Source organism: Oncorhynchus keta, unplaced genomic scaffold (assembly GCF_023373465.1).
Source record: "Oncorhynchus keta strain PuntledgeMale-10-30-2019 unplaced genomic scaffold, Oket_V2 Un_contig_1188_pilon_pilon, whole genome shotgun sequence".
NCBI classification, from domain to species: Eukaryota; Metazoa; Chordata; class Actinopteri; order Salmoniformes; family Salmonidae; genus Oncorhynchus; species Oncorhynchus keta.
Window position 1 is genome coordinate 15,001 of NW_026277667.1, and position 25,968 is coordinate 40,968.

Genomic DNA, 25,968 nt, shown 5'->3' on the forward strand with positions numbered 1-25,968 from the left:
CACATCACATAACACTGGGATGGAAATCCTACCATCACAAATGAGAGAGGGAGAAAGCCCATACAAAGCAAGGGCAAATGGATAAAGAAACATGAGAGATAGAGAGACAGAGAGATAGAGAGATAGAGAGATAGAGAGACAGAGAGACAGAGATAGAGAGATAGAGAGACAGAGAGACAGAGAGATAGAGAGACAGAGAGATAGAGAGTTAGAGAGACAGAGAGATAGAGAGATAGAGAGACAGAGAGACAGAGAGATAGAGAGATAGAGAGACAGAGAGTTTTCTCCCTCGCTGCTCTCTGCTGCTGCTAACTTCACAACCTGTTCCACACACAGATACTGTGGGCTCTAACTTCACGACCTGTTCCACACACAGATACTGTGGGCTCTAACTTCACGACCTGTTCCACACACATACTGTGGGCTCTAACTTCACGACCTGTTCCACACACAGATACTGTGGGCTCTAACTTCACGACCTGTTCCACACACAGATACTGTGGGCTCTAACTTCACGACCTGTTCCACACACAGATACTGTGGGCTCTAACTTCACGACCTGTTCCACACACAGATACTGTGGGCTCTAGCTTCACGACCTGTTCCACAAACAGATACTGTGGGCTCTAACTTCACAACCTGTTCCACACACAGATACTGTGGGCTCTAACTTCACGACCTGTTCCACACACAGATACTGTAGGCTCTAACTTCACGACCTGTTCCACACACAGATACTGTGGGCTCTAACTTCACGACCTGTTCCACACACAGATACTGTGGGCTCTAACTTCACGACCTGTTCCACACACAGATACTGTGAGCTCTAACTTCACGACCTGTTCCACACACAGATACTGTGGGCTCTAACTTCACGACCTGTTCCACACACAGATACTGTGGGCTCTACCGTGTATTAGTGCTGGGAATTACCAGGGACCTCACGATATGATATTATCACCATACGATTATGTGTTTAGATTCTCACGATTCTATATGTATTGTGATTCTCATGATTCTATATGTATTGTGATTCTCACAATTCTATATGTATTGTGATTCTCATGATTCTATATGTATTGTGATTCTCACGATTCTATATGTATTGTGATTCTCATGATTCTATATGTATTGTGATTCTCACGATTCATGTATTGTGATTCTCATGATTCTATATGCATTGTGATTCTCACGATTATATATGCATTGTGATTCTCACGATTCTATATGCATTGTGATTCTCACGATTCTATATGTATTGTGATTCTCATGATTCTATATGCATTGTGATTCTCACGATTCTATATGCATTGTGATTCTCATGATTCTATATGTATTGTGATTCTCACGATTCTATATGTATTGTGATTCTCATGATTCTATATGTATTGTGATTCTCACGATTCATGTATTGTGATTCTCATGATTCTATATGCATTGTGATTCTCACGATTCTATATGCATTGTGATTCTCATGATTCTATATGTATTGTGATTCTCACGATTCTATATGTATTGTGATTCTCATGATTCTATATGTATTGTGATTCTCACGATTCATGTATTGTGATTCTCATGATTCTATATGCATTGTGATTCTCATGATTCTATATGCATTGTGATTCTCACGATTCTATATGCATTGTGATTCTCATGATTCTATATGCATTGAGATTCTCATGATTCCATATGTATTGTGATTCTCACGATTCTATATGCATTGTGATTCTCATGATTCTATGTGTATTGTGATTCTCACGATTCTTCATGTATTGTGATTCTCATGATTCTTCATGTATTGTGATTCTCATGATTCTATATATGTATTGTGATTCTCACGATTCTATATATGTATTGTGATTATCACGATTCTATATATGTATTGTGATTCTCATGATTCTTCATGTATTGTGATTCTCATGATTCTATATATGTATTGTGATTCTCACGATTCTATATATGTATTGTGATTCTCACGATTCTATATGTATTGTGATTATCATGATTCTATATGTATTGCGATTCTCACGATTCTATATGTATTGTGATTATCACGATTCTATATATGTATTGTGATTCTCACGATTCTATATATGTATTGCGATTCTCACGATTCTATATGTATTGTGATTATCACGATTCTATATGTATTGTGATTATCACGATTCTATATATGTATTGTGATTCTCAGGATTCTATATATGTATTGTGATTCTCACGATTCTATATATGTATTGCGATTCTCACGATTCTATATGTATTGCGATTCTCATGATTCTATATGTATTGCGATTCTCACGATTCTATATATGTATTGCGATTATCACGATTCTATATATGTATTGTGATTATCACGATTCTATATATGTATTGTGATTCTCACGATTCTATATGTATTGTGATTATCATGATTCTATATGTATTGCGATTCTCACGATTCTATATGTATTGCGATTCTCACGATTCTATATATATATTGCGATTCTCACGATTCTATATGTATTGCGATTCTCACGATTCTATATGTATTGCGATTCTCACGATTCTATATGTATTGTGATTCTCACGATTCTATATATGTATTGTGATTCTCACGATTCTATATGTATTGTGATTCTCACGATTCTATATGCATTGTGATTCTCATGATTCTATGTGTATTGTGATTCTCACGATTCTTCATGTATTGTGATTCTCATGATTCTTCATGTATTGTGATTCTCATGATTCTATATATGTATTGTGATTCTCACGATTCTATATATGTATTGTGATTATCACGATTCTATATATGTATTGTGATTCTCACGATTCTATATGTATTGTGATTATCATGATTCTATATGTATTGCGATTCTCACGATTCTATATGTATTGCGATTCTCACGATTCTATATGTATTGTGATTATCACGATTCTATATATGTATTGTGATTCTCACGATTCTATATGTATTGCGATTCTCACATTCTATATGTATTGTGATTCTCACGATTCTATATATGTATTGTGATTCTCACGATTCTATATGTATTGTGATTCTCACGATTCTCTATATGTATTGCGATTCTCACGATTCTATATGTATTGCGATTCTCACGATTCTATATATATATTGCGATTCTCACGATTCTATATGTATTGCGATTCTCACGATTCTATATGTATTTGATTCTCACGATTCTATATGTATTGTGATTCTCACGATTCTATATATGTATTGTGATTCTCACGATTCTATATATGTATTGTGATTCTCACGATTCTATATGTATTGTGATTATCATGATTCTATATATGTATTGTGATTATCATGATTCTATATATGTATTGTGATTATGTGATTCTATATATGTATTGTGATTATCTATATATGTATTCTGATTATATCTATATATGTATTGTGATTATCATGATTCTATATATGTATTGTGATTATCACGATTCTATATATGTATTGTGATTCTCACGATTCTATATGTATTGCGATTCTCACGATTCTATATGTATTGCGATTCTCACGATTCTATATGTATTGTGATTCTCACGATTCTATATATGTATTGTGATTATCATGATTCTATATATGTATTGTGATTATCACGATTCTATATGTATTGTGATTATCACGATTCTATATATGTATTGTGATTCTCACGATTCTATATATGTATTGCGATTCTCACGATTCTATATGTATTGTGATTATCACGATTCTATATGTATTGTGATTATCACGATTCTATATGTATTGTGATTATCACGATTCTATATATGTATTGTGATTCTCACGATTCTATATATGTATTGCGATTCTCACGATTCTATATGTATTGTGATTATCACGATTCTATATATGTATTGTGATTCTCACGATTCTATATATGTATTGTGATTATCATGATTCTATATATGTATTGTGATTATCACGATTCTATATATGTATTGTGATTCTCACGATTCTATATGTATTGTGATTATCATGATTCTATATGTATTGTGATTATCACGATTCTATATGTATTGTGATTCTCACGATTCTATATGTATTGTGATTATCACGATTCTATATATGTATTGTGATTCTCACGATTCTATATGTATTGCGATTCTCACGATTCTATATGTATTGTGATTATCACGATTCTATATATGTATTGTGATTCTCACGATTCTATATGTATTGTGATTCTCACGATTCTATATATGTATTGTGATTCTCACGATTCTATATGTATTGTGATTATCACGATTCTATATATGTATTGTGATTCTCACGATTCTATATGTATTGTGATTATCATGATTCTATATGTATTGCGATTCTCACGATTCTATATGTATTGTGATTATCACGATTCTATATGTATTGTGATTATCACGATTCTATATATGTATTGTGATTCTCACGATTCTATATATGTATTGTGATTCTCACGATTCTATATATGTATTGCGATTCTCACGATTCTATATATGTATTGTGATTATCACGATTCTATATATGTATTGTGATTCTCACGATTCTATATATGTATTGCGATTCTCACGATTCTATATGTATTGTGATTATCACGATTCTATATGTATTGCGATTCTCACGATTCTATATATGTATTGTGATTCTCAGGATTCTTCATGTATTGTGATTCTCACGATTCTATATATGTATTGTGATTCTCACGATTCTATATATGTATTGTGATTATCACGATTCTTCATGTATTGTGATTCTCACGATTCTATATATGTATTGCGATTCTCACGATTCTATATGTATTGTGATTATCACGATTCTATATGTATTGTGATTCTCACGATTCTATATATGTATTGTGATTCTCACGATTCTATATATGTATTGTGATTATCACGATTCTATATGTATTGTGATTATCACGATTCTATATATGTATTGCGATTCTCACGATTCTATATGTATTGTGATTATCATGATTCTATATGTATTGCGATTCTCACGATTCTATATATGTATTGCGATTCTCACGATTCTATATGTATTGTGATTATCACGATTCTATATGTATTGTGATTATCACGATTCTATATATGTATTGTGATTCTCACGATTCTATATATGTATTGCGATTCTCACGATTCTATATGTATTGCGATTCTCACGATTCTATATGTATTGCGATTCTCACGATTCTATATATGTATTGCGATTCTCACGATTCTATATATATATTGCGATTCTCATGATTCTATATATGTATTGTGATTCTCACGATTCTATATGTATTGTGATTATCACGATTCTATATGTATTGTGATTCTCACGATTCTATATGTATTGTGATTCTCACGATTCTATATGTATTGTGATTCTCACGATTCTATATATGTATTGCGATTCTCACGATTCTATATATGTATTGTGATTCTCACGATTCTATATGTATTGTGATTATCACGATTCTATATGTATTGTGATTCTCACGATTCTATATATGTATTGCGATTCTCACGATTCTATATATGTATTGTGATTATCACGATTCTATATATGTATTGCGATTCTCACGATTCTATATGTATTGTGATTATCATGATTCTATATGTATTGTGATTATCACGATTCTATATATGTATTGTGATTATCACGATTCTATATGTATTGTGATTATCACGATTCTATATATGTATTGTGATTCTCAGGATTCTATATATGTATTGTGATTCTCACGATTCTATATATGTATTGCGATTCTCACGATTCTATATGTATTGCGATTCTCATGATTCTATATGTATTGCGATTCTCACGATTCTATATGTATTGCGATTCTCACGATTCTATATGTATTGCGATTCTCATGATTCTATATGTATTGCGATTCTCACGATTCTATATGTATTGCGATTCTCATGATTCTATATGTATTGCGATTCTCATGATTCTATATATGTATTGCGATTCTCACGATTCTATATATGTATTGCGATTCTCACGATTCTATATGTATTGCGATTCTCATGATTCTATATGTATTGCGATTCTCACAATTCTATATGTATTGCGATTCTCATGATTCTATATGTATTGCGATTCTCATGATTCTATATGTATTGCGATTCTCATGATTCTATATATGTATTGCGATTCTCACGATTCTATATGTATTGCGATTCTCACGATTCTATATGTATTGCGATTCTCATGATTCTATATGTATTGCGATTCTCACGATTCTATATGTATTGCGATTCTCACGATTCTATATATGTATTGCGATTCTCACGATTCTATATGTATTGCGATTCTCATGATTCTATATGTATTGCGATTCTCACGATTCTATATGTATTGCGATTCTCACGATTCTATATGTATTGCGATTCTCATGATTCTATATATATATTGCGATTCTCATGATTCTATATGTATTGCGATTCTCACGATTCTATATGTATTGCGATTCTCACGATTCTATATATATATATTGCGATTCTCACGATTCTATATGTATTGCGATTCTCACAATTCTATATGTATTGCGATTCTCACGATTCTATATGTATTGCGATTCTCACAATTCTATATGTATTGCGATTCTCACGATTCTATATGTATTGCGATTCTCACGATTCTATATGTATTGCGATTCTCATGATTCTATATGTATTGCGATTCTCATGATTCTATATATGTATTGCGATTCTCACGATTCTATATATGTATTGCGATTCTCATGATTCTATATGTATTGCGATTCTCACGATTCTATATGTATTGCGATTCTCACGATTCTATATGTATTGCGATTCTCACGATTCTATATATATATTGCGATTCTCACGATTCTATATGTATTGCGATTCTCACGATTCTATATATATATTGCGATTCTCACGATTCTATATGTATTGCGATTCTCACAATTCTATATGTATTGCGATTCTCACGATTCTATATGTATTGCGATTCTCACGATTCTATATATATATTGCGATTCTCACGATTCTATATGTATTGCGATTCTCACGATTCTATATGTATTGCGATTCTCATGATTCTATATATATATTGCGATTCTCACGATTCTATATGTATTGCGATTCTCACGATTCTATATGTATTGCGATTCTCATGATTCTATATATATATTGCGATTCTCATGATTCTATATGTATTGCGATTCTCATGATTCTATATGTATTGCGATTCTCACGATTCTATATGTATTGCGATTCTCACGATTCTATATGTATTGCGATTCTCACGATTCTATATATATATTGCGATTCTCACGATTCTATATGTATTGCGATTCTCACGATTCTATATGTATTGCGATTCTCATGATTCTATATATATATTGCGATTCTCATGATTCTATATGTATTGCGATTCTCACGATTCTATATGTATTGCGATTCTCACAATTCTATATATGTATTGCGATTCTCACGATTCTATATATGTATTGCGATTCTCACGATTCTATATGTATTGCGATTCTCACGATTCTATATGTATTGCGATTCTCACAATTCTATATGTATTGCGATTCTCACAATTCTATATGTATTGCGATTCTCACGATTCTATATGTATTGCGATTCTCACGATTCTATATGTATTGCGATTCTCACAATTCTATATATGTATTGCGATTCTCACGATTCTATATGTATTGCGATTCTCACGATTCTATATGTATTGCGATTCTCACAATTCTATATGTATTGCGATTCTCACGATTCTATATGTATTGCGATTCTCACGATTCTATATGTATTGCGATTCTCACAATTCTATATATGTATTGCGATTCTCACGATTCTATATGTATTGCGATTCTCACGATTCTATATGTATTGCGATTCTCACGATTCTATATGTATTGCGATTCTCACGATTCTATATGTATTGTGATTCTCATGATTCTATATGTATTGCGATTCTCACGATTCTATATGTATTGCGATTCTCACGATTCTATATGTATTGCGATTCTCACGATTCTATATGTATTGTGATTCTCACGATTCTATATGTATTGCGATTCTCACGATTCTATATGTATTGTGATTCTCACGATTCTATATGTATTGCGATTCTCACGATTCTATATGTATTGCGATTCTCACGATTCTATATGTATTGCGATTCTCACGATTCTATATGTATTGCGATTCTCACGATTCTATATGTATTGCGATTCTCACGATTCTATATGTATTGCGATTCTCACGATTCTATATGTATTGTGATTCTCACGATTCTATATGTATTGCGATTCTCACAATTCTATATGTATTGCGATTCTCACGATTCTATATGTATTGTGATTCTCACGATTCTATATGTATTGCGATTCGATACTGTGATTTGACTGTAATTTGATGTTCTAAACATATTTCTCATGAGAAAATTAGTTTTGATCAGACATGGAAATAAAAGCTATAGGATAAAAAATACCTGCGTTTCGGCGCAGGTACAGCTGACTAGCACTAGGTAACGCAACACACTCATACACACACACCACACGGCAGCAGGTACAGCTGACTAGCACTAGGTAACGCAACACACGCATACACACACACCACACGGCAGCAGGTACAGCTGACTAGCACTAGGTAACGCAACACACGCATACACACACACCACACGGCAGCAGGTACAGCTGACTAGCACTAGGTAACGCAACACATGCATACACACACACCACACGGCAGCAGGTACAGCTGACTAGCACTAGGTAACGCAACACACTCACACACACACACCACACGGCAGCAGGTACAGCTGACTAGCACTAGGTAACGCAACACACGCATACACACACACCACACGGCAGCAGGTACAGCTGATTAGCACTAGGTAACGCAACACACTCACACACGCACGCACACACACACACACACACACCGCACGGCAGCAGGAAGCCTAGTGGTTAGCGCGTTGGACTAGTAACTGAAAGGTTGCAAGATTGAATCGCCGAGCTAACAAGGGAATAATCTGTCGTTCTGCCCCTGAACAAGGCAGTTAACCCACTGTTCATCGAAAATAACAATTTGTACTTACCTGATTTGCCTAGGTTATAAAGGTTAAATAAAAACACACACACTTTCAAGAAACCAATATCAAATAACACACTCTAGTACATGGCAATGCACAAAGACACACAGTAGTGACGGGGGAAGAAAACGGTGCAGTTGGACAACATTATATCGATACTTTGACTCTCCAAGTATCTATTTGTAAAAAATAAATAAATACACAGTACCAGTCAAAAGTTTGGACACACCTACTCATTCCAGGGTTTTTCTGTATTTGTACTATTTTCTAAATTGTAGAATAATAGTGAAGATGTCAAAACTATGAAATAACACATATGGAATCATGTAGTAACCAACAAAGTGTTAAACAAATCAAAACATATTTAAAATGTGAGATTCTTCAAAGTACCCACCCTCTGCCTTGATGACAACTTTTCACACTCTTGGCATTCTCTCAACCAGCATCATGAGGTAGTCACCTGCAATGCATTTCAATTAACAGGTGTGCCTTGTTAAAAGTACATTTGTGGAATGAATTTCCTTCTTAATATATTTGAGCCAATCAGTTGTGTTGCGACAAGGTAAGGGTGGTAAAAGACCAAGTCCATATTATGGAAAGAACAGCTCAAATATAGCAACCAGAAATGACAGTCAAGCATTGCTTTAAGACATGAAGATCAGTCAATCTGGAAAATCTCAAGCAGTTTGAAAGTTTCTTCAAGTGCAATCACAAAAAACATCAAGCGCTATGATGAAACTGGCTCTCATGAGGACCGGCAAAGGAATGGAAGACTCAGAGTTACCTCTGCTGCAGAGGATAAGTTCATTAGAGTTAACGGCACCTCAGATTGCAGCCCAATAAATGCTTCACAGAGTTCAAGTAACAGACACATCTCAACATCAACTGTTCAGAGTAGATTGCGTGAATCAGGCCTTCATGGTCGAATTGCTGCAAAGAAACCACTACTAAAGGACACCAATAAGAGGAGACTTGCTTGGGCCAAGAAACACGTGCAAATGGACATTAGACCAGTGGAAATCTGTCCTTCGGTCAGATGAGTCCAAATTTGAGATTTTTGGTTCCAACCACCGTGTCTTTGTGGGACGCAGAGTAGGTGAACGGATGATCTCTGCACGTGTGGTTCCCACCGTGAAGCATGGAGGTGTGATGGTGTGGGGTGATTTGTTGGTGACACTGTCTGTAAGGCACACTTAACCATTATGGCTACCACAGCATTCTGCAGCGACACTCCATCCCATCTGGTTTGGGCTTAGTGGGACTATCATTTGTTTTTCAACAGGACAATGACCCAACACACTTCCAGGCTGTGTAAGGGCTACTTGACCAAGAAGGAGAGTGATGGAGTGCTGCATCTACCATAAGACGCCTCCAACGTCGTTTTAGAGCATTTGGCAGTAGGTCCAACCGGCCTCACAACCACAGACCACGTGTATGGTGTCGTGTGGGCGAAGCGGTTTGCTGATGTCAACGGTATGAACAGAGTGCCCCATGGGGGTGGTGGGGTTATGGTATTGGCAGGCATAAACTATGGACAAATAACACAATTGCATTTTATCGTTGGCAATTTGAATGCACATAGATACCGTGACGAGGTCCTGAGGCCAATCGTCGTGTCATTCATCAGCCACCATCACCTCATGTTTCAGCATGATAATACACGGCCCCATGTCGCAAGGATCTGTACACAATTGCTGGAAGCTGAAAATGTCCCAGTTCTTCTATTCGCCTGAATACTCATTAGACTTGTCACCCATTGATCATGTTTGGGATGCAGCATGTTCCAGTTCCTGCCAGTATCTAGCAATTTCAGACAGCCATTGAAGAGGAGGAGGACCACATTCCACAGGCCACAATCAACAGCCTGATCAACTCTATGAGAAGGAGATGTGTCGCGCTGCATGAGGCAAATGGTGATCACACCAGATACTGACTGGTTTTCTGATACACACCCCTGCCTTTGTTTATGTGTGACCAACAGATGCATATCTGTATTCCCAGTCATGTGAAATCCATAGATTAGGGCCTAATTTGTTTATTTCAATTAACTGATTTCCTTATATGAGCTGATACTCAGTAAAATATTTGAAATTGTTGAATGTTGCGTTTATATTTTTGTTCAGTGTAGATATATAGAGATTTTTTAAATCAAATTGATACTCGGGAGCCAATGAATCAATATAATATAGTCCAAAATAGTATTGTGATATGTAGCTGTACCAATTTCTACCCCCATCACTACTGTGTTACCATTTGTGTAATTTGACATTGGTTTCTGGAAAGTGTGTGTGTGTGTGTGTTTGTGTGTGTGTGTGTGTGTGTTCATACTCACTGCAGAATCAGGAAGAAGGAGGAGAGACTGAGAGCGGAAGAGAGGGGAGGAGAGAGACAAAGAGGAAGAGGAAAGAGGTAGATTGAGACGGTAGAGACAGAAAGATAGAGAGAGACAGAGAGAGACAGAGAGAGACAGGGAGAGACATAAAGATAGAGAGAGAGAGGGAGAGAGAGCAAACGAGAGAGAGAGAGGGAGAGAGAACAAAAAAAGAGAGAGAGGGGGGAGGGGCTAACTGCCTGTCTGTGTCTAAATCATTTAAAATGGAGTGGGAGAAAGATGAGGAAGAGCTGTATGAGCTAAGACCAAGGTACCACCGCAGATCACAGACACGCACACACACTTTTGGGGTTTTACCACAAAAAGTAATGCTACTATTTTCCTCTCTCGCTCCCTCTCTTTACTCCCCCTCTCCCTCTCTCTGCATGCTGACTGATAGGATGTGAAGTTTTATATTTTCCTCTCATGTTCCTTTACCTGTACTTCCTTTCTCTTACTCACATCCAATCCATCACTCTCTCTATACTTCTCCCTCTTCTTCCTTCCAACCCATCACTCTCTCTATACCTCCTCCTCTTCTTCCTTCCAATCCATCACTCTCTCTATACTTCTCCCTCTTCTTCTTCCAATCTATCACTCTCTCTATACCTCCTCCTCTTCTTTCTTCCAATCCATCACCCTCACTATTCCTCCTCTTCTTCCTTCCAATCCATCACCCTCTCCATACCTCCTCCTCTTCTTCCTTCCAATCCATCACTCTCTCTATACCTCATCTTCTTCCTTCCAATCCATAACTCTCTCTATACCTCCTCCTCTTCTTCCTTCCAATCAATCACTCTCTCTATACCTCCTCCTCTTCTTTCTTCCAATCCATCACCCTCACTATTCCTCCTCTTCTTCCTTCCAATCATCACTCTCTCTATACTTCTCCCTCTTCTTCCTTCCAGTCCATCACTCTCTATACCTCCTCCTCTTCTTCCTTCCAATCCATCACTCTCTCTATACCTCCTCATCTTCTTCCTTCCAATCCATCACTCTCTCTATACCTCCTCCTCTTCTTCCTTCCAATCCATCACTCTCTCTATACCTCCTCATCTTCTTCCTTCCAATCCATCACTCTCTCTATACCTCCTCCTCTTCTTCCTTCCAATCCATCACTCTCTCTATACCTCCTCCTCTTCTTCCTTCCAATCCATCACTCTCTCTATACCTCCTCATCTTCTTCCTTCCAATCCATCACTCTCTCTATACTTCTCCCTATTCTTCCTTCCAATCCATCACTCTCTCTATACGTCTCCCTCTTCTTCCTTTCAATCCATCACTCTCTCTAAACTTCTCCCTCTTCTCCCTTCCAATCATCACTCTCTCTATACCTCCTCATCTTCTTCCTTCCAATCCATCACTCTCTCTCTATACTTCACCCTCTTCTCCCTTCCAATCCATCACTCTCTCTATACCTCCGCCTCTTCTTCCTTCCAATCCATCACTCTCTCTATACTTTACCCTCTTCTCCCTTCCAATCCATCACTCTCTCTATACCTCCTCCTCTTCTCCCTTCCAATCCATCACTCTCTCTATACCTCCTCCTCTTCTTCCTTCCAATCCATCACTCTCTCTATACCTCCTCCTCTTCTTCCTTCCAATCCATCACTCTCTCTATACCTCCTCATCTTCTTCCTTCCAATCCATCACTCTCTCTATACCTCCTCCTCTTCTTCCTTCCAATCCATCACTCTCTCTATACCTCCTCCTCTTCTTCCTTCCAATCCATCACTCTCTCTATACCTCCTCCTCTTCTCCCTTCCAATCCATCACTCTCTCTATACCTCCTCCTCTTCTTCCTTCCAATCCATCACTCTCTCTATACCTCCTCCTCTTCTTCCTTCCAATCCATCACTCTCTCTGTACCTCCTCCTCTTCTTCCTTCCAATCCATCACTCTCTCTGTACCTCCTCCTCTTCTTCCTTCCAATCCATAACTCTCTCTATACCTCCTCCTCTTCTTCCTTCCAATCCATCACTCTCTCTATACCTCCTCCTCTTCTTCCTTCCAATCCATCACTCTCTCTATACCTCCTCATCTTCTTCCTTCCAATCCATAACTCTCTCTATACCTCCTCCTCTTCTCCCTTCCAATCCATCACTCTCTCTATACCTCCTCCTCTTCTTCCTTCCAATCCATCACTCTCTCTGTACCTCCTCCTCTTCTTCCTTCCAATCCATAACTCTCTCTATACCTCCTCCTCTTCTCCCTTCCAATCCATCACTCTCTCTATACTTCTCCCTCTTCTTCCTTCCAATCCATCACTCTCTCTAAACTTCTCCCTCTTCTTCCTTCCATTCCATCACTCTCTCTATACTTCTCCCTCTTCTTCCTTCCTATTCCATAGTGTTTCTTCCTCCTGAGCGTGTGTGTATGCATGTGTTCGTGTAGGCGCTATACACTGAGTGTACAATATATATATATATACTATTGTTTTTATTATCATTTAGCTATTCTAACGGTTATTACGATGACCACGGTTGTTTTGTCTGACCAATAACCATCATCCAAAATTCCATGACCGTTACAGCCTTAATTATCCATCAGAATATATATACTATCATTTTTATTATCATTTAACTATTCTAACGGTTATTACGGTTATTACGATGACCACGGTTGTTTTGTCTGACCAATAACCATCATCCAAAATTCCATGACCGTTACAGCCTTAATTATCCATCAGAAATGGAAACCAGGCTACTCTGACCTGACTATACCTTTGCCAGGCCCACCCTTCTGCTGTGTATCTATAACATGGATATACACTGAGTTTACAAAACATTAGGAACACCTACTCTTTCCATGACATAGACTGACCAGATAAATTCAGGTGAAAGCTGTGATAATTTATTGATGTCACTTGTTTAATCTACTTCAATCGGTGTCCATGAAGGGGAGGAGACAGGTTAAAGGATTTTTAAGCCATGAGACAAATGAGACATGGATTGTGTGTGTGGGCCATTCAGAGGGTGAATGGGCAAGACAACAAAATGTAAGTGCCTTTATAAAGCTGCTGGGTTTTTCACGCTCAACAGTTTCCTGTGTGCATCAAGAATGGTTCACCACCCAGAGGACATCCAGCCAACTTGACACAACTGTAGTCAACATGGGCAGCATCCCTGTGGAAAGCTTTCGACACCTTGTAGAGTCCATGTTCTGACGAATTGAGGCTGTTCTGAGGGGAAAGGGGGGGTCCAACTCAATATTAGGAAGGTGTTTTTTAATGTTTTGCCCACTCAGTGTATCTGTGTGTGTGTGCCTCTCAGGCCCACTCTGATTGCCTCATATCACTGACTATTGTCTACTGTCTGGTAACAGATGTGTGAATTGATCCATATTATGATTCCCCTGGGAAGGCTCTAGTCTCTACTCTCACATACAACAACATGCTAAAACTGAACATGGATCAGTATTTACAGGCCAGCTCAGGTTATCTGGCAGGTTGAAACTGACGTATGAACAGTTCTAACCACAGTCATATTCCCTAGTCCCACTTAACGGTGCAGATTGTGCCACGTCATTCTGATGACCCAAGTTTGTGAGTCACGTTGAGTAACGTATCTGAAGTTAGGATTTCGATTTGATTTCAATTATTAGATATTTTCATCTTTAACTCTGGACTGTTGAAGATGACTCATAAGTAACCACTTCCCTGTCGTTTACACCTGTTGTTTACGAATCACGTGACAAATAACATTTGATTTGATTCTGCCTATAACTGGATATTCTGTGTCGTTCGCTCGGTTTCCATCCGATTGGCGGGACATTTTCATGTGAATCTAACACAATCTGCATGAAGGAAATATGAGCATTTTCCCACCAGTGTTGTGTTTCCACCAGACAGACTTGTTGCGGATAAAAATCAGTGCGTGATGACGTAGTGCACACAAAATGTACTTTTTCATTTACGTTTCCTCTACCGAATAAAAAACTAAAGTTCAATGTCTTTCCATCGCATTTTCAACTCTACTGAGACGTGGTTATAGGTCAATAAAGGGTGTTACATCTGTCAAAGCTTGTGTATTTCTCCTACTGCTGTTTGTAGCTTATAGGCCCAGTCCTGAATTGAGAGAAGTGCACCTTTTGTGTAAATCATACATTGAAGTCAATGGGACATTTGTGAGAGCATTTGACTTAAGCACAGTTAGGATTGGAGCCTATGTGTTTATCTCAGGATGCCTTCTACTGTAGACTTGTTGATGTGTTTGGTGCCCTTGGTTGGGTGGATCTAGTGTTTCCAGACCTCAGCCAGGTGGGGCTATCAGTCTCCTGGGGTTTCAGCTTAGTCCTTGTTATTTGACCTGTTATTATAACATTTCGTCCTTGTTCTAATCAATAGCAGATATACTGTAATGGCTTCTCAGAGGTGTGTTTGATTTGAACTGCAGCTTGTCCTGGATGGAGTTGACACTTTGCTCGGGGACAAACTGTGGTGCAACTGATACACACACAATATGGAAGGATCTGGAAAGCCAGTTAAAGTGTGTCCAGGTGGTTCAACTTCTCCAGCCTCTACATCTGCATTTGAGAGGATTAGAGAAAGGAGTGTGTGTGTGTGTGTGTGTGTGTGTGTGTGTGTGTGTGTGTGTGTGTGTGTGTGTGTGTGTGTGTGTGTGTGTGTGTGTGTGTGTGTGTGTGTGTGTGTGTGTGTGTGTGCGTTTGTGTCCCAGTGGATTTGACTCAGTGGATTTGACTCAGTGGATTTGACTCAGTTGATTTGACTCAGTGGATTTGACTCAGTGGATTTGACTCAGTTGATTTGACTCAGTGGATTTGACTCAGTTGATTTGACTCAGTGGATTTGACTCAGTTGATTTGACTCAGTGGATTTGACTCAGTGGATTTGACTCAGTTGATTTGACTCAGTGGATTTGACTCAGTTGATTTGACTCAGTGGATTTGACTCAGTGGATTTGACTCAGTTGATTTGACTCAGTGGATTTGACTCAGTGGATTTGACTCAGTGGATTTGATTTGATTGCAGACAAAGGGTAACCACCAAGAACGTATGTAATTGAATCAGGTGTGTTAGTGCTGGGTTGGGACAAAAGCCTGCACACACGGCGTCCCCCCAGGATCATGCAGTAATGAAGCACAGCGGTGCAGTCGCTAGAAAGTTTTTTTTAATGCAGGGGTCAGGGGTCAACAGCTCCAGTCTTCCAGCACCACATCATCTTTTGGTTTCCCTTCTCTCTGTAATCAGAGAGTGAACCAGGTCTCCCCAGACAATCCATCAATGGCATTCATAGATCAATTATTGATCAACAGGAATTTGTAACTGAAAGGACCGGGTGTAGAGGTTGGAGAGTTGGTTAGAGAAGTAATGCGCTGCAGTGAGATACCGTGGTCCAAGCCCAGGCCTTGTGATCAGATGTGTAACTTACCAACTTGGCCTCAGGGCAAAGATTTGGTATGCAAATTTGTTTCACTCCATTAAGTATGATATGTTATGCTATATTAGGTTACATTATGAATGGAATAGTAGTTGTACATTATCATGCGAATTCGGGGACGTATAGTATCGTACATCTTGCCCGGTTATGCATTATCATATGAATTAGAGGACGTATAGTATCGTACATCTTGCCCGGTTATGCAATATCATACGAATTAGAGGACGTATAGTATCGTACATCTTGCCCGGTTATGCATTATCATATGAATTAGAGGACGTATAGTATCGTACATCTTGCCCGGTTATGCAATATCATACGAATTAGAGGACGTATAGTATCGTACATCTTGCCAGGTTATTCAATATCATACGAATTAGAGGACGTATAGTATCGTACATCTTGCCCGGTTATGCAATATCATACGAATTAGAGGACGTATAGTATCGTACATCTTGCCCGGTTATGCAATATCATACGAATTAGAGGACGTATAGTATCGTACATCTTGCCCGGTTATGCATTATCATACGAATTAGAGGACGTATAGTATCGTACATCTTACCCGGTTATGCATTATCATACGAATTAGAAGACGTATAGTATCGTACATCTTACCCGGTTATGCAATATCATACGAATTAGAGGACGTATAGTATCGTACATCTTGCCCGGTTATGCATTATCATACGAATTAGAGGACGTATAGTATCGTACATCTTACCCGGTTATGCATTATCATACGAATTAGAGGACGTATAGTATCGTACATCTTACCCGGTTATGCAATATCATACGAATTAGAGGACGTATAGTATCGTACATCTTGCCCGGTTATGCATTATCATACGAATTAGAGGACGTATAGTATCGTACATCTTGCCCGGTTATGCATTATCATACGAATTAGAGGACGTATAGTATCGTACATCTTACCCGGTTATGCATTATCATACGAATTAGAGGACGTATAGTATCGTACATCTTACCCGGTTATGCAATATCATACTATTTGGAAGACCTAACTGATCAGATATCTTGGAGGTTGTTACAGCTCTATTTGTTGTATTTATTGACTTGTTTATTTACGAGGGCAGATCATACTCAATGAACTGGAGTATAGTACAAAACTAATAGGTATCAGAATAAAAACGTCTATAACAACAATGTCAATGACATCAACAATAACAAAACGTTCATTGAGTATGATTTGCCTTCAAAAATAAATAACTAAGTAAATACAACAAGTATTTTCCTGAGCCCTGGCTGCTTATTGCACCATAACAACAAAGGAGAATTTCAAGGAGAATTTACTTTGCTGGTTAGGAGAACGAACAACGAAGGTTAGGAGAGTTTACTTTGCTGGTTAGGAGAACGAACAACGAAGGTTAGGAGAGTTTACTTTGCTGGTTAGGAGAACGAACAACGAAGGTTAGGAGAGTTTACTTTGCTGGTTAGGAGAACGAACAACGAAGGTTAGGAGAGTTTACTTTGCTGGTTAGGAGAACGAACAACGAAGGTTAGGAGAGTTTACTTTGCTGGTTAGGAGAACTAACAATGAAGGTTAGAAAAATTTACATAACAGGCTCGGTGAATTAGTTTAAGGTTAGGAAAATGGTTAGGGGAAGGGTTAGTTTAAAATTCAGTAAAACTTCATTTTAAGGGTACCTAATAAACCAATTATAAGGCATGTGTGTTCACCATGTATTAATCATTACTCCCACATTTGCAAATATTAGTAAGCTAATTATTATGTATATGTCATTAAACATCCTGTATTGTGTGCTAATTCTTTTAACAGGTACTGCTGGAATGTCTTCCGATGGCAAACCCATATTTTTGAGAGAAATTACACTGCTCACTCAAAACATTTCTAAACTATTTATAAAGTATAATTAGCGCTTACTTTAGATTAGAGACTTTAGTACAATTTCAGCCAGTAGTTTCGAAAGTGGTGCTCATGAGCCAAAACGATCTCTTTTTCTTCAGTACTATGTCCTCCATTCTTCAGTACTATGTCATGCATTCTTCAGTACTATGTCATCCATTCTTCAGTACTATGTCATCCATTCTTCAGTACTATGTCATCCATTCTTCAGTACTATGTCCTCCATTCTTCAGTACTATGTCATCCATTCTTCAGTACTATGTCATCCATTCTTCAGTACTATGTCATCCATTCTTCAGTACTATGTCATCCATTCTTCAGTACTATGTCATCCATTCTTCAGTACTATGTCATCCATTCTTCAGTACTATGTCCTCCATTCTTTTACTAAGTCTGCAAGTTTATTTTTGTTGCTATTATTAATTCTTTTTTGGGGGAATTCGTCTGAAATGTTACAAATCCAATTCATACAATATGTTACGAATTTGTTGTTCTTAAGATCCAAGACTACATCTTTAAGTAATGATTAGTAAATGGTTTATACATGCGGGAGTAGTGAATAATAAACGGTGAACACACACTATATAAATGCCTTATACATTGTTCATTAAGTGTCACCAAAATATTACAGTTGTCCCCGATAGTGATGCGTGGGTTGACTTGGTTATATCCGCAGGGCGGGCAGATTGAAAAAGTGATGCGTGGGTTGACTTGGTTATATCCGCAGGGCGGCAGATTGAAAAAGTGATGCGTGGGTTGACTTGGTTATATCCGCAGGGCGGGCAGATTGAAAAAGTGATGCATGGGTTGACTTGGTTATATCCGCAGGGCGGGCAGATTGAAAAAGTGATGCGTGGGTTGACCTGGTTATATCCGCAGGGCGGGCAGATTGAAAAAGTGATGCGTGGGTTGACTTGGTTATATCCGCAGGGCGGGCAGATTGAAAAAGTGATGCGTGGGTTGACTTGGTTATATCCGCAGGGCGGGCAGATTGAAAAAGTGATGCGTGGGTTGACTTGGTTATATCCGCAGGGCGGGCAGATTGAAAAAGTGATGCGTGGGTTGACTTAGTTATATCCGCAGGGCGGGCAGATTGAAAAAGTGATGCGTGGGTTGACTTGGTTATATCCGCAGGGCGGGCAGATTGAAAAAGTGATGCGTGGGTTGACTTGGTTATATCTGCAGGGCGGGCAGATTGAAAAAGTGATGCGTGGGTTGACTTGGTTATATCCGCAGGGCGGGCAGATTGGAAAAGTGATGCGCGGGTTGACTTGGTTATATCCGCAGGGCAGATTGAAAAAGTGATGCGTGGGTTGACTTGGTTATATCCGCAGGGCGGGCAGATTGGAAAAGTGATGCGCGGGTTGACTTGGTTATATCCGCAGGGCAGATTGAAAAAGTGATGCGTGGGTTGACTTGGTTATATCCGCAGGGCGGGCAGATTGAAAAAGTGATGCGCGGGTTGACTTGGTTATATCCGCAGGGCGGGCAGATTGAAAAAGTGATGCGCGGGTTGACTTGGTTATATCCGCAGGGCAGATTGAAGAAAGAGAAAACAATACATACAAATTCATCAAAGTATAATTCTTATGCAATTTATATCTATCTTTCTTTCATATGTTTTGTTATTTGTGTGTAAAGCCTAAGCTTTAGGGCCTCAATTTACACATGCCAAATAGCCTATACTCCAATCACCAAACGCTTTTGGTAACAGGCAGAAAAATGTAATGTCGGTACACTGAGGAAATAAGGACAATGTCTAAGTTGAATTAAATAAGAGAAAAGCTGTGAAATGGAGAGTTGTAAATAAAGAGAAGGGAGGCCAGAAAAGTTAGAAGTGGTAAAAGAGGATGATAGCAGTGCTGGCTATGTTATGTGTGATGGTTGTGAGGCACTATACAAATTCAACAGACACAAGACGAGGACTATAGGCCTATGGCACATCAAGGGAACTGTAGCCTACTGTTCAGATGGGTTAAATGGAAATGGAAATCTGGACACTGCCTGTAGGTCTATAACCTCTCACATAGTCTTAATATCAACTCCTGCAGAATTAAGTATTTCTTGCAGTAAAATGATACACCAGATTTACATTTTGACATGAGTGGAGAAATATGATTTCTTTCTTTCAGCATCTTGAGAATGAAAATGCACAGTTGGTAATGTTGAAACTTGTTGGGTCATTTTCACAGTTTTCTATTTCAAACTGATGTCATTTGAACATTTTGCCCAGAAAACCTTTCCCAATGTTTTGTTGTTGAGTTATTGCATTTTCTCCCCGGTCCCTAAACGTATTTTCTCCCCGGTCCCTAAACGTATTTTCTCCACAAAATAAGCAGAGATGACGGAGAAAACTTTACCGATGTCAAAGAGATTGAAGCAATCTATCATTTATGACATTATTCTGGTGAGCAATTGTTTATTTAGTCTTCTAGGGCAACATATAGTGACAAACGAGAAGCTGCATGTATCTAATTATAGACAAGTTGACTAACAAATAGCCGACCAAAATGTTGGAATTTATAATCTAAATTTATAATCTAAAAAATCCTGCACTCACTGTAAAAAAATCCACTGTCTCTGACTGTAGCCTACAGCACATTTTCTATATAAACAGCTGACCCGCTCACCACTAGTCCCCGACGTGACTCGAACACTCAACCTTTGGATTGCTAGAAGGCCCACCCAACCTCCCTACTTTAGTCTTATGTGACCATACCATTATTGCGTTTGTAATGTCTGTCCAGTGAGTCCAGTCTGACTTCACTGCAGGTGAGCGGGTGTCTTCTACTGTTTGTGAGCGGTGTGTACTGTTACTGTACTGTATGGGTCTGTCTGAAATAGATCCTTCCACCCTCCCACCATGTTCTCTAGCACAGGGGAGGATGGGAACAGAGGTCAGCTCAGGATGGGGGGAGGGACTTCTCTTCTTCCCTTCAGACCTTTTCATAGACACGTTTATTATCTTATTATCAATAGGGCAGTCACAATTACAGTATAACCATGTAACCGATGGTTACGGATGAAGACTGTCAGTAAAGCAAATAACCGGTTTACATATTTGCTTATTTAATTTTGTAAAGTGAGCAGCTGACTGAAGAAAATGTGCATCTTAAAAAAAATATATTTATATACTGTATATATAATATTGTTTTTATTATAATTTTTTGCTATTCGAACAGTTATTACGATGACCACGGTTATTTTGTCTGACCAATAACCATCATCCAAAATTCCATCACCGTCCCAGCCTTTATTATCCATTAGAAATGTAAATTCCCCAGGTCTGAAAACCAGGCTACGTTGACCTGGCTATAGCTTAGCCAGGCCCACCCATGTAATGAGTATCTATAGCGTGGATATACAGTGGATTCGGAAAGTATTCAGACCCCTAGACTTTTTCCACATTTTATTACGTTACAGCCTTATTTTAAAATGGATAAAATAATTTCCCTCCTCAATACACACAATACCCCATAATGACAGGTTTTTAAAAACATTTTTGAAGTTGAATCTTTGCCCCCGTCTGAAGTCCTGAGCTCTCTGGAGCAGGTTTTCATCAAGGATCTCTCTGTGCTTTGCTCTGTTCATCTTTCCCTCAATCCTGTCTTCCAGTCCCTGTCACTGAAAAACATCCCGGCTGCATGATGCTGCATGATGCTGCCACCTCCAGAGTGATGCTTGGCTTTCAGGCCAAAAAGTTCAATCTTGGTTTCATCAGACCAGAAAATCTTGTTTCTCATGGTCTGGGATTCCTTTAGGTGCCTTTTGGGGAACTCCAAGCTGCCTGTCATGTGACTTTTACTGAGGAGTGGCATCCGTCTGACCACTCTACCATAAATGCCTGATTGGTGGAGTACTGCAGAGATTGTTGTCCTTCTGGAAGGTTCTCCCATCTCCACAGAGGAACTCTGGAGCTCTGTCAGAGTGACCATTGGGTTCAACATCAAATCAAATCAAATTTGATTTGTCACATACACATGGTTAGCAGATGTTAATGCGAGTGTAGCGAAATGCTTGTGCTTCTAGTTCCGACAATGCAGTAATAACCAACAAGTAATCATACTAACAATTGCAAAACTACTGTCTTATACACACAAGTGTAGGGGGATAAAGAATATGTACATAAAGATATATGAATGAGTGATGGTACAGAGCGGCATAGGCAAGATACAGTTGATGGTCTCGAGTACAGTATATACATATGAGATGAGTATGTAAACAAAGTGGCATAGTTAAAGTGGCTAGTGATACATGTATTACATAAAGATGCAGTAGTTGATATAGAGTACAGTATGTACGTATAAATATGAGATTAATAATATAGGGTATGTAAACATTATATTAGGTAGCATTGTTTAAAGTGGCTAGTGATATATTTTACATCAATTCCCATTATTAAAGTGGCTGGAGTTGAGTCAGTGTGTTGGCAGCAGCCACTCAATGTTAGTGGTGGCTGTTTAACAGTCTGATGGCCTTGAGATAGAAGCTGTTTTTCAGTCTCTTGGTCCCAGCTTTGATGCACCTGTACTGATCTCGCATTCTGGATGATAGCAGGGTGAACAGGCAGTGGCTCGGGTGGTTGTTGTCCTTGATGATCTTTATGGCCTTCCTGTAACATCGGGTGGTGTAGGTGTCCTGGAGGGCAGGTAGTTTGCCCCCGGTGATGCGTTGTGCAGACCTCACTACCCTCAGGAGAGCCTTACGGTTGTGGGCGGAGCAGTTGCCGTACCAGGCGGTGATACAGCCCGCCAGGATGCTCTCGAATTGTGCATCTATAGAAGTTTGTGAGTGCTTTTGGTGACAAGCCAAATTTCTTCAGCCTCCTGAGGTTGAAGAGGCGCTGCTGCGCCTTCTTCACGATGCTGTCTGTGTGGGTGGACCAATTCAGTTTGTCTGTGATGTGTATGCCGAGGAACTTAAAACTTGCTACCCTCTCCACTACTGTTCCATCGATGTGGATAGGGGGGTGTTCCCTCTGCTGTTTCCTGAAGTCCACAGTTATCTCCTTAGTTTTGTTGACGTTGAGTGTGAGGTTATTTTCCTGACACCACACTCCGAGGGCCCTCACCTCCTCCCTGTAGGCCGTCTCGCCGTTGTTGGTAATCAAGCCTACCACAGTTGTGTCGTCCGCAAACTTGATGATTGAGTTGGAGGCGTGCGTGGCTACGCAGTCGTGGGTGAACGCAGTCGTGGGTGAACAGGGAGTACAGGAGAGGGCTCAGAACGCACCCTTGTGGGGCCCCAGTGTTGAGGATCAGCGGGGTGGAGATGTTGTTGCCTACCCTCACCACCTGGGGACGGCCCGTCAGGAAGTCCAGTACCCAGTTGCACAGGGCGGGGTCGAGACCCAAGGTCTCGAGCTTGATGATGAGCTTGGAGGGTACTATGGTGTTAAATGCCGAGCTGTAGTCGATGAACAGCATTCTCACATAGGTATTCCTCTTGTCCAGATGGGTTAGGGCAGTGTGCAGTGTGGTTGAGATTGCATCGTCTGTGGACCTATTTGGGCGGTAAGCAAATTGGAGTGGGTCTAGGGTGTCAGGTAGGGTGGAGGTGATATGGTCCTTGACTAGTCTCTCAAAGCACTTCATGATGACGGAAGTGAGTGCTACGGGGCGGTAGTCGTTTAGCTCAGTTACCTTAGCTTTTCTTGGGAACAGGAACAATGGTGGTTCTTGGTCTCCTCCCTGACCAAGGCCCTTCTCCCCTGATTGCTCAGGTTGGCCGGGCTGCCAGCTCAAGGAAGAGTCTTGGTAGTTCCAAGAACAATGGAGTCCACTGTGTTCTTGGGGACCTTCAATGCTGCAGACATTTTTTTGTACCCTTCCACAGATCTGTGCCTCGACACAATTCTGTCTAGGAGCTCTACAGACAATTCCTTCGACCTCATGGCTTGGTTTTTGCTCTGACATGCACTGTCAACTGTTGGACCTTATATAGACAGGTGTGTGCCTTTCCAATCATGTCCAGTCAACTGTGTTTACCCCAGGTGGACTCAAATCTGTAGAAACATCTCACGGATGATCAACGGAAGCAGGATGCACCTGAGCTCAATTTCGTGTCTCATAGAAAATGGTGTGAATACTTATGTAAGTATGGTATTTCTGTTGTTTATTTGTTATACATTTGCAAACATTTCTAAAAACCTGTTTGCACTTTGTCATTATGGGGTATTGTGTGTAGATTGATGACACTTTTTTATTGAATCAATTTTAGAATAAGGATGTAACGTATCAAAATGTGGACAAAGGGAACGGGTCTGAATACTTTCTGAATGCACTGGGGAATGTACTGAGTGCTGAATACTTTCTGAATGCACTGGGGAATGTACTGAGTGCTGAATACTTTCTGAATGCACTGGGGAATGTACTGAGTGCTGAATACTTTCTGAATGCACTGGGGAATGTACTGAGTGCTGAATACTTTCTGAATGCACTGGAGAATGTACTGAGTGCTGAAAACATTCTGAATGCACTGGGGAATGTACTGAGTGCTGAATACTTTCTGAATGCATTGGGGAATGTACTGAGTGCTGAATACTTTCTGAATGCACTGGGGAATGTACTGAGTGCTGAATCCTTTCTGAATTCACTGGGGAATGTACTGAGTACTGAATACTTTCTGAATGCAGTGGGGAATGTACTGAGTGCTGAATACTTTCTGAATGCACTGGGGAATGTACTGAGTGCTGAATACTTTCTGAATGCATTGGGGAATGTACTAAGTGCTGAATACTTTCTGAATGCACTGGGGAATGTACTGAGTGCTGAATCCTTTCTGAATTCACTGGGGAATGTACTGAGTACTGAATACTTTCTGAATGCAGTGGGGAATGTACTGAGTGCTGAATACTTTCTGAATGCACTGGGGAATGTACTGAGTGCTGAATACTTTCTGAATGCACTGGGGAATGTACTGAGTGTACAAAGCATTAACAACTCTTTCCATGACATAGACTGACCAGGTGATTCCAGATTAAAGCTATGATCCCGTATTAATGTCACTTGTTAAATCCACTTCAATCATTGTAGATGAAGGGGAGGAGACAAGTTAAAGAATGATTTTTAAGCCTTGAGACAATTGAGACATGGATTGTGTATGTGTGCCACTCATAGGGTGTATGAGTGTAAAAAAAATGTAAGTGCCTTTGAACGGGGTATGGTTGTAGGGGCCAGGCGCACTGGTTTGAGTGTGTCATGAACTGCAACACTGATGGGTTTTCCAACTTGACACAACTGTGTAAAGCATTGGAGTCAAC